The sequence below is a fragment of the Arachis stenosperma genome, chromosome 2, assembly GCF_014773155.1.
Source record: "Arachis stenosperma cultivar V10309 chromosome 2, arast.V10309.gnm1.PFL2, whole genome shotgun sequence".
In the NCBI taxonomy this organism is placed as follows: Eukaryota; Viridiplantae; Streptophyta; class Magnoliopsida; order Fabales; family Fabaceae; genus Arachis; species Arachis stenosperma.
Genome location: NC_080378.1, coordinates 27,429,869 through 27,446,255, shown reverse-complemented (window position 1 = coordinate 27,446,255; position 16,387 = coordinate 27,429,869). Strand labels below are relative to the sequence as shown.

The following is a 16,387-nucleotide window of genomic DNA, read 5'->3' as shown; positions in this document are numbered from 1 at the left end:
GCCGGTTTAGGCCATCAAATCTTGGGCAAAGTATGGACTATCATATATTGCTGGAAAGCCCAGAATGTCTACTTTCCAACGCCGTTGAGAGCGCGCCAATTGGGCTTCTGTAGCTCCAGAAAATCCACTGCGAGTGCAGGGAGGTCAGAATCCAACAGCATCTGCAGTCCTTTTCAGTCTCTGAATCAGATTTTTGCTCAGATCCCTCAATTTCAGCCAGAAAATACCTGAAATCACAGAAAAACACACAAACTCATAGTAAAGTCCAGAAAAGTGAATTTTAATTAAAAACTAATAAAAATATACTAAGAACTCAACTAAAACTACCAAAAACATACTAAAAACAATGCCAAAAAGCGTACAAATTATCCGCTCATCACAACACCAAACTTAAATTGTTGCTTGTCCCCAAGCAACTGAAAATCAAATAAGATAAAAAGAAGAGAATATACTATAGACTCCAAATTATCAATGAAACTAAGCTCCAAATTAGATGAGCGGGACTAGTAGCTTTTTGCCTCCGAACAGTTTTGGCATCTCACTTTATCCTTTGAAATTCAGAATGATTGGCTTCTTTAGGAACTCAGAATCCAGATAGTGTTATTGATTCTCTTAGTTAAGTATGATGATTCTTGAACACAGCTACTTATTGAGTCTTGGCCGTGGCCCAAAGCACTCTGTCTTCCAGTATTACCACCGGATACATACATGCCACAGACACATAATTGGGTGAACCTTTTCAGATTGTGACTCAGCTTTGCTAGAGTCCCCAATTAGAGGTGTCCAGGGTTCTTAAGCACACTCTTTTTGCCTTGGATCACAACTTTATTTCTTTTTTTTGTTTTCGTTTTCTTTTTCTCCCTTTTTTTTTGTTTTTCTCCTTCTCTTTTTTTTTTTGTATTCACTGCTTTTTCTTGCTTCAAGAATCATTTTTATGATTTTTCAGATCCTCAGTAACATGTCTCCTTTTTCATCATTCTTTCAAGAGCCAACAATTTTAACATTCATGAACCACAAATTCAAAAGACATATGCACTGTTCAAGCATACATTCAGAAAACAAAAAGTATTGTCACCACATCAAACTAATTAAGCTAGTTTTAAAGATGAATTCGAAATCCTGTACTTCTTGTTCTTTTGTGATAAAAACAGTTTTCATTTAAGAAAGGTGATGGATTCATATTCATAGCTTTAAGGCATAGACACTAAGACACTAATGATCATAAGACACAAACATGGATAAACATAAAGCATAATTTTCGAAAAACAGAAGAATAAAGAACAAGGAAATCAAGGAACGGGTCCACCTTAGTGATGGCGGCTCTTCCTTCCTCTTGAAGGTCCTATGGAGTGCTTGAGCTCCTCAATGTCTCTTCCTTGCCTTTGTTGCTCCTCTCTCATGATTCTTTGATCTTCTCTAATGATGATGGAGTGTTCTTGATGCTCCACCTTTAGTTGTCCCATGTTGGAACTCAGCTCTCCTAGGGAGGTGTTAATTTGCTCCATCCTTTTGTTAGTGATGGGCTTGAGGTCATGCCTTCTCAGCCATAAATGGTTATGGAAAAACAAAAAGCAATGCTTTTACCACACCAAACTTAAAAGGTTTGCTCGTCCTCGAGCAAAAGAAGAAAGAATAGAGTAGAAGAAGAAGAAATGGGGAGAGGGAGATGGCTTTGTGTTCGGCCAAAGAGGGGGAGAAGTGGTGTTTAGTTTGTGTGAAAAGGAAGGAGTGAAGAAAAGTTTATGGGGAAGAGGTATTGAGGTGATTGGTGAATGGGTGAAGAAGAGAGAGTATGGTGGGGTTGGTGGGGATCCTGTAGGGTCCACAGATCCTAAGGTGTCAAGGAAAAGTCATCCCTGCACCAAATGGCAATAAAAATCACGTTTTGAGCCATTTCTGGCGTTAAACGCCGGGCTGGTGCCCATTCCTGGCGTTTAACGCCAGGTTCTTGCCCTTTTCTGGCGTTTAACGCCAGTCTGGTGCCCCTTTCTGGCGTTAAACGCCCAGAATGGTGCCAGACTGGGCGTTAAACGCCCAACTGCTACCCTCACTGGCGTTTAAACGCCAGTGAGTTCTTCCTCCAGGGTGTGCTGTTTTTCTTCCTGTTTTTCATTCTGTTTTTGCTTTTTCAATTGATTTTGTGACTTCTTATGATCATCAACCTACAAAAAACATAAAATAACAAAAGAAAATAGATAAAATATAACATTGGGTTGCCTCCCAACAAGCGCTTCTTTAATGTCAGTAGCTTGACAGATGGCTCTCATGGAGCCTCACAGATACCCAGAGCAATGTTGGAACCTCCCAACACCAAACTTAGAGTTTGAATGTGGGGGTTCAACACCAAACTTAGAGTTTGGTTGTGGCCTCCCAACACCAAACTTAGAGTTTGACTGTGGGGCCTCTGTTTGACTCTGAATTGAGAGAAGCTCTTCATGCTTCCTCTCCATGGTGACAGAGGGATATCCTTGAGCTTTAAACACAAAGGATTCTTCATTCACTTGAATGATCAGTTCACCTCTATCAACATCAATCACAGCTTTTGCTGTGGCTAGGAAGGGTCTGCCAAGGATGATGGATTCATCCATGCACTTCCCAGTCTCTAGGACTATGAAATCAGTAGGGATGTAATGGTCTTCAACTTTTACCAAAACATTCTCTACAAGTCCATGAGCTTGTTTTCTTGAGTTGTCTGCCATCTCTAATGAGATTCTTGCAGCTTGTACCTCAAAGATCCTTAGCTTCTCCATTACTGAGAGAGGCATGAGGTTTACACTTGACCCTAAGTCACACAGAGCCTTCTTGAAGGTCATGGTGCCTATGGTACAAGGTATTGAAAACTTCCCAGGATCTTGTTTCTTTTGAGGTAATTTCTGCCTAGACAAGTCATCCAGTTCTTTGGTGAGCAAAGGGGGTTCATCCTCCCAAGTCTCATTTCCAAATAACTTGTCATTTGGCTTCATGATTGCTCCAAGGTATTTAGCAACTTGCTCTTCAGTGACATACTCATCCTCTTTAGAGGAAGAATACTCATCAGAGCTCATGAAAGGCAGAAGTAAGTCCAATGGAATCTCTATGGTCTCATTTTGAGCCTCAGATTCCCATGGTTCCTCATTGGGGAACTCTATGGAGGTCAGTGCACGCCCATTGAGGTCTTCCTCAGTGGCGTTCACTTCCTCCCCTTCCTCTCCAAATTCGGCCATATTGATGGCCTTGCATTCTCCTTTTGGATTTTCTTCTGTGTTGCTTGGAAGAGTACTTGGAGGGAGTTCAGTAATTTTCTTACTCAGCTGTCCCACTTGTGCTTCCAAATTCCTAATGGAAGACCTTGTTTCAGTCATGAAACTTTGAGTGGTTTTGATTAGATCAGAGACCATGGTTGCTAAGTCAGAGGAGTTCTGCTTAGAATTCTCTGTCTGTTGCTGAGAAGATGATGGAAAAGGCTTGCCATTGCTAAACCTGTTTCTTCCACCATTATTGTTGTTGAAACCTTGTTGAGGTCTCTCTTGATTCTCCCATGAGAAATTTGGGTGATTTCTCCATGAAGAGTTATAGGTGTTACCATAGGGTTCTCCTAGGTAATTCACCTCTTCCATTGAAGGATTCCCAGGATCATAAGCTTCTTCCTCAGATGAAGCTTCCTTAGTACTGCCAGGTGCATTTTGCATTCCAGACAGACTTTGAGAAATCAAATTGACTTGTTGAGTCAATATCTTATTCTGAGCCAATATGGCATTCAGAGTATCAATCTCAAGAACTCATTTCTTCTGACTAGTCCCATTGTTCACAGGATTCCTTTCAGAAGTGTACATGAATTGGTTATTTGCAACCATTTCAATTAGCTCTTGAGCCTCTGTAGGCGTCTTCTTCAGATGAAGAGATCCTCCAGCAAAGCTATCCAAAGACATCTTGGATAGTTCAGAGAGACCATCATAGAAAATACCTATGATGCTCCATTCAGAAAGCATGTCTGAGGGACATTTTCTGATCAATTGTTTGTATCTTTCCCAAGCTTCATAGAGGGATTCACCATCCTTCCGTCTGAAGGTTTGGACTTCCATTCTAAGCTTGCTCCATCTTTGAGGTGGAAAGAACTTTGCCAAGAAGGCATTGACTAGCTTTTCCCAAGAGTCCAGGCTTTCTTTAGGTTGTGAGTCCAACCATATCCTAGCTCTGTCTCTTTACAGCAAAAGGAAATAGCATCAGTCTATAGACCTCAGGGTCTACCCCATTAGTCTTGACTGTGTCACAGATTTGCAAGAATTCAGCTAAGAACTGATGAGGATCTTCCATTGGAAGTCCATGGAACTTGCAATTCTGTTGCATTAGAGAAACTAATTGAGGCTTAAGCTCAAAGTTGTTTGCTCCAATGGCAGGGATAGAGATGCTTCTCCCATAGAAGTCAGGAGTAGGTGCAGTAAAGTCACCCAGCACCTTCCTTGCATTGTTGGCATTGTTGTTGTTTTCGGCTGCCATGGGTTCTTCTTCTTTGAAGAATTCGGTCAGGTCCTCAATAAAGAGTTGTGCCTTAGCTTCTCTTAGCTTTCGCTTCAAGGTCCTTTCAGGTTCAGGGTCAGCTTCAACAAGAATGCCTTTGTCTTTGTTCCTGCTCATATGAAAGAGAAGAAAACAAGAAAATATGGAGTCCTCTATGTCACAGTATAGAGATTCCTTGAGGTGTCAGAGGAAAAGAAAAGTAGAAGACAGAGGTAGAAAATTCGAACTTTATCAAAGAAGATGGAGTTCGAATTTTGCATTAAGGGATAGTGTTAGTCCAAAAATAGAAGGATGTGAGAAGAAGGGAAGTAATTTTCGAAAATTAAGTAAAATATTTTGAAAACATTTTGAAAAACACTAATTGATTCTCAAAAACTAAGAATAGAAAAAGAATCAAGTGATTTTTGAAAAAGATTTGAAATTAGAAATCAAAAAGATATGATTGAAAACTTATTTTGAAAAAGATGTGATTGAAAAAAGATATGATTTGAAAATAATTTTAAAAGATATGATTTGAAAACAATTTTAAAAGATATGATTTGAAAACAATTTGAAAAGATATGATTTTAAAAATTAATGACTTGCCTAACAAGAAAAGATATGATTCAAACATAAAACCTTCCTCAACAGAAAAGGCAAAAAATGTTCAATCAAATCATTAATTGTTAGTAAGTATCTTTGAAAAAGGAAAGAAATTGATTTTGAAAACATTTGATTGAAAAGATATGATTTGAAAAAGATTTGATTTTGAAAAACTTTGAAAAATTGAAAAAAAATTGATTTTGAAAACAAAATCTTCCCCCTTTGCCATCCTGGCGTTAAACGCCCAGAATGGTATCAATTCTGGCGTTTAACGCCCAAAATGCACCCTTTTTGGGCGTTAAACGCCCAACCAGGTACCCTGGCTGGCGTTTAAACGCCAGTCTGCCTTCTTCACTGGGCATTTTTGAATGCCCAGCTTTTTCTGTATAATTCCTCTGCAGTATGTTCTGAATCTTCAATTCTCTGTATTATTGACTTGAAAAGACACAAGTAAAAAAAATATTTTAGGATTTTTAATAATCAAAATGCAACAAGAATCAAATAACAATGCATGCAAGACACCAAACTTAGCAGTTTGTATACTATTGACACTATATGAGACACACAAACACTCAAGTCAAAAGAATTCAAAGATCAGAGTAAGAAATCATCAAGAATTACTTGAAGATCCTTAAGACACATGAATGAATGCATGCAATTGACACCAAACTTAAGATGAGACACTAGACTCAAGCAAGAAACATCAAATATTTTTGGTTTTTATGGTTTTTGTGAATTTTTTTTTTTTGTGATTTTTCGAAAATTAAGTGAAAAGGAAAATAAAGGTATCAAAATTCTTAATGAGAATTCCAGGAATCATGCAATGTTAGTCTAAAGCTTTAGTCTAAAGGAATTAGACATGGCCGGCTAAGCTTCAGTAGGACATTGCATTCAAGAGCTAAATTGATGAAAATCAATCAGCTTTGGTGATGATAAGAACATCACCTTGAAACACTAGAATTCATCCTTAAAGAACTCTGAAAAAAAAAAATACCTAATCTAAGCAACAAGATGAACCGTCAGTTGTCCATACACAAGAACAATCCCCCGGCAACGGCGCCAAAAACTTGGTGCACGAAATTGTGATCACTACAACTTCGCACAACTAACCAGCAAGTGCACTGGGTCGTCCAAGTAATACCTTACGTGAGTAAGGGTCGATCCCACGGAGATTGTTGGTATGAAGCAAGCTATGGTCACCTTGTAAATCTCAGTCAGGCAGACTCAAATGGGTATAGTGATAAACGAATAAAGCATAAAGATAAAGATAGAGATACTTATGTATATCATTGGTGAGAGCTTCAGATAAGCGTATGAAGATGCCTTCCCTTCCGTCTCTCTGCTTTCTTACTGTCTTCATCCAATCCTTCTTACTCCTTTCCATGGCAAGCTCGTGTAGGGTTTCACCGTTGTCAATGGCTACCTCCCATCCTCTCACTGAAAATACGTCCCTGATGCTCTGTCACAGCATAGGCTAATCATCTGTCGGTTCTCGGTCAGGCGCGGAATAGAATCCAGTGATTCTTTTGCGTCTGTCACTAACGCCCCGCCTTTCGGAGTTTGAAGCACGTCACAGTCATTCAATCATTGAATCCTACTCAGAATACCACAGACAAGGTTTAGACCTTCCGGATTCTCTTGAATGCCGCCATCAGTTCTTGCCTATACCACGAGGACTCCGATTAAAGAATCCAAGAGATATTCACTAAGCCTCATATGCTTGTAGAACAAGAATGGTTGTCAGTCACCTTGTTCATGAGTGAGAATGATGATGAGTGTCACAGATCATCACATTCATCAAGTTGAAGAACAAGTGATATCTTGGACAAAGAACAAGCGGAATTGAATAGAAGAACAATAGTAATTGCATTAATACTCGAGGTACAGCAGAGCTCCACACCTTAATCTATGGTGTGTAGAAACTCCACCGTTGAAAATACATAAGAACAAGGTCTAGGCATGGCCGTGAGGCCAGCCCTCAAATGATCTAAGAACTAGATGTCCAAAGATGAAAATACAATAGTAAAAGGTCCTATTTATAGGGAACTAGTAGCTTAAGAATTACAGAGATGAGTAAATGACATAAAAATCTACTTCCGGGCCCACTTGGTGTGTGCTTGGGCTGAGCAATGAAGCATTTTCGTGTAGAGACTCTTCTTGGAGTTAAATGCCAGCTTTTATGCCAGTTTGGGCGTTTAACTCCCAATTAGGTGCCAGTTCCGGCGTTTAACGCTGGAATTTCTGTAGGTGACTTTGAACGCCGGTTTGGGCCATCAAATCTTGGGCAAAGTATGGACTATCATATATTGCTGGAAAGCCCAGGATGTCTACTTTCAAACGCCGTTGAGAGCGCGCCAATTGGGCTTTTGTTGCTCCAGAAAATCCACTTCGAGTGCAGGGAGGTCAGAATCCAACAGCATCTGCAGTCCTTTTCAGTCTCTGAATCAGATTTTTGCTCAGATCCCTCAATTTCAGCCAGAAAATACCTGAAATCACAGAAAAACACACAAACTCATAGTAAAGTCCAGAAAAGTGAATTTTAATTAAAAACTAATAAAAATATACTAAGAACTCAACTAAAACTACCAAAAACATACTAAAAACAATGCCAAAAAGCGTACAAATTATCCGCTCATCAACCCACCTGATCAATCTTGGTTTAGAATCCTGCTTGGTTCGAAGGTACTTAAGAGCAGCATGGTTATTATAAACAATAACCTTAGAACCAATTAAATAGGATCTAAACTTATCAAATGCATACACTAGAGCCAGTAATTCTTTTTTTGTAGTTGTGTAATTCTTTTGAGCATCATTTAACACACTGCTAGCATAATAAATGACATGCATAAGCTTGTCTTACCTCTGCCCCAAGATAGCTCCTATAGCATAATCACTGGCATCACACATTAATTCAAATGGTAAATCCCAGTTAGGAGGAGCTATGATGTGTGCAGAGACAAGCCTTGTTTTCAGAGTTTCAAAGGCATGCAAACAATCATTATCAAAGTTAAAAGTAATGTCTGCAACCAAGAGGTTGCTCAATAGTTTAGCAATCTTAGAAAAATCCTTTATATAGCTCCTATAAAGTCCTACATGTCCCAAGAAACTCTGGATCGCCTTAGCATTATTGGGTGGTGGTAATTTTTCATTTACCTCTACCGTTGTTTATCCACCTCAATCCCCTTGCTTGAAATCTGGTGTCCAACATCAATACCTTAAGTAATCATAAAGTGATATTTTTTCCAATTTAAAACAAGATTTGTTTCCTAGCACCATTTTAAGACCAAGAAAGATGCTTAAGGCATGAATCAAAAGAATTACCAAAAACAGAAAAATCATCCATAAATACCTCAATAAACTGTTCAACCATGTCTGAGAAAATAGAGAGCATACACTTCTGAAAAGTCATTAGGGCATTACAGAGTCCAAACGGTATACTCTGGTAAGCAAATACTCTGAAAAGACATGTGAATGTCGTCTTTTCCTGATCTTGAGGGTCTACAGCAATCTGATTATAGCTAGAGTATCCATCTAGAAAACAGCAAAAAGCATGGCCGGCTAACCTTTCAAGCATCTGATCAATGAAAGGTAAGGGAAAGTGATCCTTTCTTGTAGCATTGTTAAGCCTCCTGTAGTCAATACACATGCGCCATCCTGTGACAATTCATGTGGGAATAAGCTCATTCTTCTCATTTTTTATCACTGTTATCCCTCTTTTCTTGGGAACTACTTGCACAGAACTTACCCATGGGCTGTTAGAAATAGGGTAAATAATCCTGGCTTCCCAGAGCTTCATCACCTCTTTCTGGAACACTTCTTTTATGGTAGGATTTAGTCGCCTTTGTGGTTGCACAACTAGTTTAGCATCATCCTCAAGCAAGATATTGTGCATGCACTTGGCCAGATTAATCCCCTTTAAATCACTAATGGTTCACCTAAGGGCCATTTTATGACTCTTGAGTACCTGAAGTAGCGCATCTTCCTCCTCATGTCTCAGAGAGGAGCTAATAATCATCGGACAAGTATCGTGTTCTCCCAGGAAGGCATACTTCAAAGAGGAAGGCAAGGGCTTTAACTTAAGCTTCAGAGGCCTTTCCTCAGTACTAAGCGTGTAAGGCTTCTCCTTCTAAGGTGGTGAATCATCAATCTCAAGCAAAGCACCCTCAAAAGGAGATTCCAGAATATCATCAAGATCTTCTGCTTCAAATACTTCTTCAATCAAAGGTTCAATCATGTCATCTCTCATACACCCTTCATAGTCATTAGGGTATTGCAAGGTCTCAAGCACATTAAGGACAATGTTTTCTTCGTTGACCCTCAAAGTCAATTTGCCCTTTTGAACATCAATAAGGGTTCTTCTTGTAGCAAAAAAGGGTCTTCCAAGAATAATAGAGGTATTTTTGTCCTCTCGTCAATTTGGAGCTTTTTCATCAATGAAAGAGGCATGAGGTTGATGCTAGCTCCAAGATCACATAAAGCTCTTTAAATAATGATGTCTCCTATGGTACAAGGAATCAGAAAGCTAATCGGATCCTGCAACTTTTCTGGGAGATTTTGCTAGATAATTGCATTTCATTCCTTAGTTGGTACCATTGTCTCACTTTCTTTCCAATCCCTCTTGTTACTCAACAACTCCTTCATAAACGTGACATAAAGAGGCATTTGCTCAAGGGCCTCTGCAAAAGTGATGTTGATCTGAAGCTTCCTAAAGACTTCCAAAAATTTGAAAAATTGCTTATCCTTGGATGCTTTCTGAAGTCTCTAAAGATATGACATTTTAGGCTTATATTCAAGAGCCTTAAGCAATGTCAGATGTGTATCAAGAGTGACCGAAAGAGGGGTTGTCCGGGTGTCTAGCTGGGGCATGCTCTGCCTCTTCAATTTTCCTCTCCGAAGTTTCTTTTTCAACCGGCTCCTTACTAACCTTGGCCTCTGATCCTGCTATTTTACCAGTTCTCCAATTGGACGGCCTCGCACTTTTCTCTTGGATTGGACATTGTGTCACTAGGCAGAGTATTAAGAGGCCTCTCAGGTGCTTGCTTACTAAACGGACCCAGTTGAATTTTCAAGTTTTTGAGTGGGGCTCTGGTCTCCTGCATAAAATTATGAGTATTCATGGAGAGTTTTGCTACTATAGAGGCCAAGTCAGGAGTATTCTGAGGTTGAGAAGGTACTTGTTGTAGTTGAGAGGTTTAAAACTGACGGTTGTTGAAATTATTTTGATTAAAACCGTTCTGAGAATTAATGAAGTTTGGTTGCCTCTGATATTGGTCTCTCCACCCAAAGTGAGGATGATTCCTCCACCCTTGATTATATGTCTTAGAAAGAGGATCATTGCTAGAGGGTATAGAGGAATTACCCATGTAATTAATTTGTTCAGGGATAAACTGGCCATAATAATAAGTGTCACCTTGAAGGAAGCCACCACTCATGTTATAGGAAGTATCTTGAGCGCTGATGGCTGAAACTTGCATTCCACAGTGTCACAGATCTGCAAAAAATAGAAAGAGAAGTGCCTTGTAGACATCAGGATGGACTCCATTAGTCTTCACAGTGTCACAGATCTGCAGAAAATTAGAAATAAACAAGTTCGGGTCTTCTTGTGGGAATCCATAAAACTGGCAATTCTACTGCACCAAATAGATCAACTAAGGCTTCATCTCAAAGTTGTTAGTAGCAATACGGGGTACAACAATGTTATTCCTATAGAAATCAGAGGTATAGTGTATGAGCCAAGTGTTCTCCTCGGTTGCTCAATCATATTAGGAGGATCAACAACATTGGCATTAACCGTATTGTTGTTGTTATTGAGCTCCATAGTGGACTCTTCAGATTTTTTTAAAAATTATCCCTGAGATTCTCGCTGGCTTTATAAACTCTAGCTTGTTGTAAACACTGCCTCAAGGTCCTTTCAATCTCAAGATCAAAGTCTAGAAGAGGTTCTTTGTTCCTGTTCCTGCTAAAAAATAATAGAAAACAAAGAAAAAGTAAGAATCTCTACGTTAGAGATATCCTGTGCAAAAAAATAAAATAAAACAAATTGAATAAATAACACTAGAATTTCAAAAATCAACAAGGAAATATAGCCTACTGAATTTGAAAATAATGCATAAGAAAAATAACCTGGAAAAACAAAATAAAATGACTAAGGGGACACTAAACTTAGTTTCTGAATTTAAGGAAAAATAATTAAAAACTTATTCGAAAATTTTAAATAGAATAAAGCTAGATTTTTGAAAATTTAAAATAACAAAAGAAAATAAAAACTAAAATTAAGAACGCCTAATCTAAACAATCAAATAACGGTTAATTGTCAACCACAGTCAATCCCTGGCAATAATGCCAAAAATTTGGTGCGGAATTAGAATCTCCACAACTGAACCGGTAAGTGCACCGGGTCGTACCAAGTAATACCTCAAGTGAGTGAGGGTCGATCCCACGAGGATTGATGGATTAAGCAAAAATAGTCGAATGAATCACTTCGTCAGGCAAGCAAAGAATGGTGTTTTGAGGTTCAAAAGCATTAAAACAGAAATTCAGAGAGTGAAAAAGGAAACAATGAACTTGGTGTGAAAAGTATATGTGAGAAGATAGTTAAGGTTCCGGAGTTATTTATTTTTCCGGATTAAGTTTTCTTACCAACTATTTTAATCATGAAAGATTCACTTCATGGCAAACTGTAATTGACTAAACCCTAATTTCTTAGTGATTTAGTCTCCTCTAATCTAATCAACCACAAATTCCTTGGTCACTTAATATAGATTAGAAGGTTAGGTTCAATTCTAGTTTATTAGCTACAAAATCCATAATTACCCAAATATAAGAGGATTATATGTCACATATCCCGTTAAGTCCGAGTAATTAGCAGTTTAGGAGGAATTTACTTTTAAGCTAGTATTCAAGTGAGATAACTTTTCCAACAATCAACAAGAATTCATGTAGAATGAGAATTATTTTTGAATATATTCAAATTTATGAGATGAACAACGAAAGTAATCCTTGAAAATGAATCTATACATTAATTAAAATAGAATGATAATAGTGTTAATCCATGAAAATAAACAGAGTTCCTAACCTTAACCAAGGAGGTTTAGTGGCTCATGACTCAGAGAGAAAACTAAGGTTTTATGATGCACCACTATTTCGTGGTACATCTTGTGCTTAATTGAGTGGATTTTATCCACTATTCTCACACTTATTCATACAATTTGCATGATTTTACAATTCCATCCCAATTTTGTTCTATGCTTGAAAACTTGCTTCCTAAGCCTTTAAATTGTGTATTTTTAACCCCCCCTTTATACCATTCGATGCCGTGATCCATGCATTAAGTGTTTTCAGGCTATATAGGGCAGGAATGGCTTAGAGGATAGAGAGGAAGCTTGCAAAATGGAAGGAGCACAAGAATAAAAGGAGATAACCAGCGAGGATGCGTGCGCGTACTTGACTCGTACACGTGCTTTGGAGATTCGCACAGCGATGCGTGCGTGTACCTGACGCGTACGCGTGACACGCGAAGAAGACCATCAACGCGTACGCGTCATGCGCCACTTGCAGAAAATGCTGGGGGCGATTTTTGGGCTCCACTTTGGCCCAATTCCAAGCCCGAAAACACCGAATAGAAGCTGCAGAGTGGGGGAATCATGAGGCATTCAGACAACTTCTTATTATTCACAATTTTGGTTTTAGATGTAGTTTCTAGAGAGAGAGGCTCTCTCCTCTCTGTAGGTTTTAGGATTTAAGATTTCTTCTTTCAATTTCTTCTTAATTCCAGGTTCAATGTTCCTTTAATTTAATTCTCTTATACTATTATTTATTCTTGTACTTTGGTTTATCTATTCCTCTTGTTGATTCTCTTCTTTTCCAATTTAATTTATGAATGTTTCATGTTAGATTGATTTTCTATTTAATGCAATTTGAGGTATTTTATATTTATGATTGCTTTCTTCAATTTGTGTTATTGATACTTTCAATTGATTGTTTGGATTTAATATTCTCGTATTGATTTTCTAGGTTTTTATTTTGTGCCTCCCAAGTGTTTGACAAAATACTTGGGAGGATCTCAAATTAGACTTTTGTGTTCTTGGCTTGGGATGGTAACTTAAGAACTCTTGAGTTACTAATGTCCAAGGAATTGATGATTGGGAGCCATTAACTCTAGTTCTCACTAATTGAATTGGTGGAGAGCTAGGACTTATGGACTTGGATTGATATAGCTCATTTAACTTTCCTTTACTACTAGTTAGAGGATGACTTAATGGGATTGATCCTTGCCAATTCTCATGTTGTGGTTAATAATAAGGATAGAGATCCTTGACCACTAAACCTTGCCAAGACCTCGTTATTATTTGATTTTCATTAGCATTTACTATTCTTGCTTCTTATCTTAAAAACCCCAAAATATACCTTTGCATAACCAATTATAAGAATACTTTCTTGCAATTCCTTGAGAGATGACCCGAGGTTTGAATACTTCGGTTATTACTTTTTAGGGGTTTTGTTACTTGTGACAAACAATTTTTTGTATGAAAGGATTATTGTTGGTTTAGAAACTATACTCTCAATGACAACATATTTGCAAAATTCTTTACCAGCAAAAATCCGTTCATCAAAATGGCAGTCGATATCCGTGGGTTAGTTTCTTTCTTGTCTCAACACCAATGTTCAGTTTTCTTTGTTAAACTAGTTGTTGCATTTGCATGTTTGATTGCGTGTTTGTTTGATTTTGTGCATATTTTACCACAACTTGGTTGAAGTAATATTTTCTTTTTCATGAAACGTTTTATAGCATTTCACTAATTTGAATAAATTTTTTGTTAAGAATTTTATTTTGGAACCTAGTTTTAGAGCTCGAACATACAAAACCAGTGAGATTTTGAGCCCATTTGATTGGTTGTATTTTATCAACCAATATTTTGTTTTGGTGTGTGTTGCTCTCTCAAAAATTGTGATCTATATCTTGCTTGATTCTATATTTCCATGGTTTAATGTATGCATATACTTATATGATTGAGGCCTTTGTTCACTATAGCTTACATACCCATATGGCCATAACATTTTCATTATCCTTTGCAAACCAATTTTGAGCTTATTTTACCCCTTTGTTCTTTACTTTAGCTCATCACTAACTCTAAGCGGAAAATAATAATGTCCTTAATTTGAATCCTTGGTTAGGTTAGACTAGTGAAAGTGCTCATGATTTAAGTGTGGAGAAATTGGATTTTCCAATATTTGGTTTGAGAATTGGGTGTTGTATATTCTTGAGAAAATGTGAAAAAGAATGTTAAACTCATGTTTATGCATGCAATACCTTAATCATATGCATTGAAAAAGTCAAAAGAAAAGAAAAGTAGAAAAACCGAGAAAAAAAAGAGAAAAAGAAAAGAAAAATAGCAAACAATAAAAAAGGGGAATGCCCCAAGGTAAATAATATCAATGTATATGAGTTGTACTTAAATTTGGGATGCATGAATGTGTGCTAAACATAGTTAATGGCAATTAGATCTTACATTGTAATTACATGGATTGTCTTAAGTTAGTTGGAAAGTTTAGGTTAATTAAGGATTTAGATTTTAGTCCACTTGACCAAATACAATCCTACCTTGACCCTAACCCCATTACAACCCTTAAAAGACCTCTTGATATGTGTATCTGTACATTAATTCTTTGTTGATTGGTAGAAGAAGAGCAAGCCCTAGAAAGCAAGATTAGTAGAGAATTGAGAGAATCGGACCTTAAACACTTGAGCGATTAGAGTGTATATACTTCCAGTGAGGGTTCGATGCTCGATTCTTTGTTCCCTGCTTTTATGAGCTATTTTATTCTGCAAATCTATTTGTACCTCATTTTTATGATTTGAATTAGTGAAATCCAGTTCATATTTGTTCTTGGAAGGTTTATTTACTTTTCACCAAGTAGATAGAATCATTTTTTTGCATGTAGTTGCATTCATATAGATAGGTTGCATCTCGTACTTTCTACCATTGCTTTTCAGTCTTATAACTACTCTTGAGATTAGCATGAGGACATGCTAATGTTTAAGTGTGGGGAGATTTGATGCACCACTATTTCGTGGAACATCTTGTGCTTAATTGAGTGGATTTTATCCACTATTCTCACACTTATTCATACAATTTGCATGATTTTACAATTCCTTCCCAATTTTCTTCTATGATTGAAAACTTGCTTCCAAAGCCTTTAAATTTTGTATTTTTAACCCCCCTTTATACCATTCGATGCCGTGATCCGTGCATTAAGTGTTTTCAGGCTATATAGGGTAGGAATGGCTTAGAGGATTGAGAGGAAGCTTGCACAAATGGAAGGAGCACAAGAATTAAAGGAGATAACCAGCGAGGAGTGATGCGTGCGCGTACCTGACGTGTGCGCGTGATTTGGAGATTTGTACAGCGACGCGTGCGCGTACCTGACCTGTACGCGTGACACGCGAAGAAGACCATCGACGCGTACGCGTCAGAAAACACAAAAAATGCTGGAGGCGATTTATGGGCTTTCACTTTGGCCCAGTTCCAACCCCAAAAACATATAATAAAAGCTACAGAGTGGGGGAATCATGAGGCATTCAGATAACTTCTCATTTTTCACAATTTAGGTTTTAGATGTAGTTTCTAGAGAGAGAGGCTCTCTCCTCTCTTTAGGTTTTAGGATTTAGGATTTCTTCTTTCAATTTCTTCTTAATTCCAGGTTGAATGTTCCTTTAATTTAATTCTCTTATATTATTATTTATTCTAGTACTTTGGTTTATCTATTCCATTTGTTGATTCTCTTCTTTTTCAATTTAATTTATAAATGTTTCATGTTAGATTGATTTTCTATTTAATGCAATTTGAGGTATTTTATATTTATGATTGCTTTCTTCAATTTGTGTTATTGATACTTTCAATTGATTGTTTGGATTTAATATTCTCGTATTGATTTTTTAGGTTTTTATTTTGTGCCTTCCAAGTGTTTGACAAAATACTTGGGAGGATCTCAAATTAGACTTTTGTGTTCTTGGCTTGGGATGGTAACTTAAGAACTCTTGAGTTACTAATGTCCAAGGAATTGATGATTGGGAGCCATTAACTCTAGTTCTCACTAATTGAATTGGTGGAGAGTTAGGACTTATGGACTTGGATTGATATAGCTCATTTAACTTTCCTTTACTACTAGTTAGAGGATGCCTTAATGGGATTGATCCTTGCCAATTCTCATGTTGTGGTTAGTAATAAGGATAGAGATCCTTGACCACTAAACCTTGCCAAGACCTCTTTATTATTTGATTTTCATTAGCATTTACTATTCTTGCTTC

At 37.6% G+C, this 16,387-nt stretch overlaps 1 non-coding gene across 1 annotated transcript; it reads left to right on the top strand.

Annotated features, from left to right (window-relative positions):
* The first annotated feature begins 3,962 nt into the window (after nucleotides 1-3,962).
* Nucleotides 3,963-4,070, top strand: LOC130963745 (small nucleolar RNA R71). Its single transcript, XR_009079865.1, has one exon. It is a non-coding gene; the product is annotated as a small nucleolar RNA R71 (small nucleolar RNA).
* The last annotated feature ends 12,317 nt before the right edge of the window (nucleotides 4,071-16,387 follow it).